The sequence below is a fragment of the Pan paniscus genome, chromosome 2 (genome assembly GCF_029289425.2).
Source record: "Pan paniscus chromosome 2, NHGRI_mPanPan1-v2.0_pri, whole genome shotgun sequence".
Classification (NCBI taxonomy): Eukaryota; Metazoa; Chordata; class Mammalia; order Primates; family Hominidae; genus Pan; species Pan paniscus.
In genome coordinates, this window is record NC_085926.1 from 178,633,906 (window position 1) to 178,637,680 (window position 3,775).

Here is a 3,775-nt window from a genome sequence, read left to right on the forward strand (position 1 = left end):
CTCAACAACTCTAGGTAACTTTGTGGAGGTGGAAGCTGGGTTATTTCATGCTAGGTGGCTGTAGCACTAACCTCTTGTATAAAATGCAAAACACTTAAATACTGTGATCTAGGTCTTAATTGCAAGCTATGCTGAGGACTTTTTGTTGTTGTTGTTTTGGCTATACTTTCATTCCAAAAGAAGAGCTGAATTGATGCTTGAGTTATAGCACCAGTCTATTATTATTAGTGAAGAAGTACACTCTTGCAGATAAGTACCATATCAAAAGTCCTTTTTCAGTAATTTGATTAAATTTTAGAATACTAAAAAATAAGTTATTTCTACAGAAATCTTTGAAGGGAGCAAAAAAAAAAAATCAAATTACAGTATATACCTAAACATTTTAAAGGGAAATAAACCAATCATCTTCTGAAATTCAAACAGTATTTGCTATGTATCAGGGGAACCCACCCCCAATATTTCAGCATAGGTTCTTTCTATTTTCCGTAAGTGTTGACCGGCTGAGAAATAAAGAGAGACAGTATAAAGAGAGGAATTTTACAGCTGGGCCGCCTGGGGTGACATCACATATCAGTAGGACCATGATGCCCACCTGAGCCTCAAAACCAGCAAGTTTTTATTAAGGGTTTGAAAAGGGGAGGGGGTGTAAGCACAGGGAGTAGGTACAAAGATCACATGCTTCAAAGGACAAAAAGCAGAACTACTGATGAGAGTCTATGTTCAGCAGTGCACATATTGTCTTGATAAACATTTTAAACAACATAAAACAGGGTTCAAGAGCAGAGAACCAGTCTGACCACAAATTTACCAGGGCAGAGTTTTTCCCCACCCTGGTAAGCCTGAGGGTACTGCAGGAGACCAGGGCTTATCTCAGTCCCTATCTCAACTGCATAAGACAGACATTCCCAGAGGGGCCGTTTATAGACCTCCCCCCAGGAATGTATTCCTTTCCCAGGCTATTAACATTCCTCGCTAGGAAAAGAATTTAGCGATATCTTCCCTACTTGCATATCCATTTATAGGCTCTCTGCAAGAAGAAAAATATGGCTCTTTTTGCCCGACCCCACAGGCAATCAGACCTTATTGTTGTCTTTCCTTGTTCCCCAAAAATCACTGTTTTTCTGTTCTTTTTCAAGGTGCACTGATTTCATATTGTTCAAACACACATTTTACAATCAGTTTGTACAGTTAACACAATTACCACAGTGGTCCTGAGGTGATGTACATCCTCAACTTATGAAGATAACAGGATTAAGAGATTAAAATAAAGACATGTGTAAGAAATTATAAAAGTATTATTTGGGAACTGATAAATGTCCATATTAAAATGAAATCTTCACAATTTATGTTCCTCTGCCGCATCTCCAGCCGGTCCCTCTGTTCAGGGTCCCTGACTTCCCGCAACAGCTATGTTCATTCACCATTAGGCTGCAACTGGACCGCAACATTATGTTCATTAGTTTCATTTTCTTCATCACTACTGTTGTTATCTTCATTGTCATCTTCCTCATAGTCTGAAGATTCGGTCATGTTCTGATGTGAGTGGGATTCTGACAAAGCCCCAAATGACTGGGCAATGACAGAAGCTAAAGGTCTAAGTAAAGGGTCACTTCATTTTATTCTTGACTACCATCTGTGTCAGAGTCTGGATTGCCTTGAGAAGGAAATTTTTGCTTGCACACAGGACAGGTTTTTTTGGTTTTAGTTAGCCAAGGGTCTACACACTGGCAGTGATAAGCATGGGAACAGGGAAGGATTCTGAGCTTGTCTCCATCTTCCTACTCGTCTGAACAAATGGCACATACATCATACTCATCTCCTTTCTTGAATTTATGTACAGGGAGTTTCTTAAGTTGATCTTTACAAAGTCTATTTCTTCTAGCTCTATGTCTATCCTGGAAAAATTTTGTGATCCAATAGAAAAGAAAGCATATTTCCATACAACAAATGTCCATATCAGCTTTATTTGTAATAGCCAAAAACATGAAAATGACTATCAAGATGAGACAGATGCCCACTATGATAAGGAAGGGAATTAGGCAGCATTCCAAAGGAAGACTAAATTCTGGAACTAAGATAAGGTGGTCCCCTTTTTCATACATGAATTCATCTTTCAGAGAATTAGCTGATGATTCACCAATAGAGACAGATAGAATGTCAATTTTCTTTAGTACCTCAATGTCATTGGATCCAATGTTAATGAGGTCATCAGAATCAACATTATGAACTATGGCTGCTTTGTATTCTGCTCTCAGTGCATTTAAAACCTTTATATCAAAATTACAATCAAGTCTTCTAATTAACACAATGAAAGTGCCAGACAAATTGTTTTTTACTGGTGGAGGCACTCTGCGTTCACAGGCATTCTCTGGTTTTGATCAAAAAACCCTTTAAACCTTCAGCTGGAAGTCTATAACCAAATCTTGCAGGGAGGTCACCAAAGGACTGAGATGTATTTTCAAAGTTATATGCTAAAATGTCTGCTTCTACAGGCAGTAGGTTTAAGAATGCAAAGAGCTGGACAGCCAAGATGGTGTAGACTTGTGTGGCTGACAGCATAAGCATCCCTATGGAGAGCAGCATCTCGTAAAATCACCTGGAAGTCCAGCCCCTGGAACACAACCAGTCTTGCTGGCCGCATCGCAGGAGAAGTCCCTACCCTGACTTCATGACTGAATATCTGCACTGACCCCAAAGCCCGGAGTAGGAGCAGGGACAACAACACCATTTGTGTTATTTTGTTAAGATAATGGCCTCTAGCTGCATCTTGCAAATGACATGATTTTGTTCTTTTTTATAGCTGTGTAGCATTCCATGGTGCATATGTACCACATTTTCTTTATCCAGTCCCCCACTGATGGGCATCTAGGTGGATTCCATATCTGTGCTTTTGTGAAGAGTGCTGCAATAAGCACATGCCTGTGTCTTTTTGGTAGAACAGTTTATATTCTTTTGGGTATATACCCAAAAATTGGATTGTTGGGTCAAATGGTAATTCTGCTTTGAGCTCCTTGAAAATTCACCACACTGTTTTCCAAAGCGGCTAGGAACTAATTTACATTCTCACTAGTAGTGTATAAACTTTCCCATTTCACTGCAAACTCACCAATATCTTTATTTTTTGACTTTTTAGTAATAGCCATTCTGACTGGTGTGAGATGGTATCTCATTGTGGTTTTGATTTTCATTTCTCTGATGATTAGTGATGTTGAGCATTTTTTCATATGGTTGGCCACATGTATGTCTTCTTTTGAGAAGTGTCTGTCCATGTCCTTTGCCCATTTTTTAATAAGACTGTTTTTTTGCTTGCTGATTTAAGTTCCTTATGGATTCTGAATATTATACCTTTGTCAGAGGAATAGTTTGCAAATATTTTCTCCCATGCTGTAGGATGTCTGTTTATTTTATTGATAGTTTCTTTTGCTGTGAAGAAGCTCTTTAGTTTAATTAGATCCCATTGTCATTTTTTGTTTTTGTTGCAATTGCTTTTGGAGTCTTTACCATGAAATTTTTGCAAGGGCCTATGTCCAGAATGGTATTTCCTAGGTTTTCTTCTAGAGTTTTTATAGCTTTATGTTTTACATTTAAGTATTTAATCCATCTTGAGTTAATTTTCATATATAACATAAGGAAGGGGTCCAGTTTTAATCTTCTGCACATGGCTAGCCAGTTATCCCAGCATTTATTGACCAGGAATTCCTTTCCCCATTGATTATTGTTGTCATCTTTGTCAAAGATCAGATCATTGTAGGTATACAGCTTTATTTCTGGGTTC

At 38.3% G+C, this 3,775-nt stretch overlaps 1 pseudogene; it reads right to left on the reverse strand.

The window, feature by feature from the left end:
• Window positions 1–1,289: 1,289 nt before the first annotated feature.
• LOC100992519 (E3 ubiquitin-protein ligase RNF13-like) lies at window positions 1,290–2,599 on the reverse strand (annotated as a pseudogene).
• Between the last annotated feature and the right edge of the window lie 1,176 nt (window positions 2,600–3,775).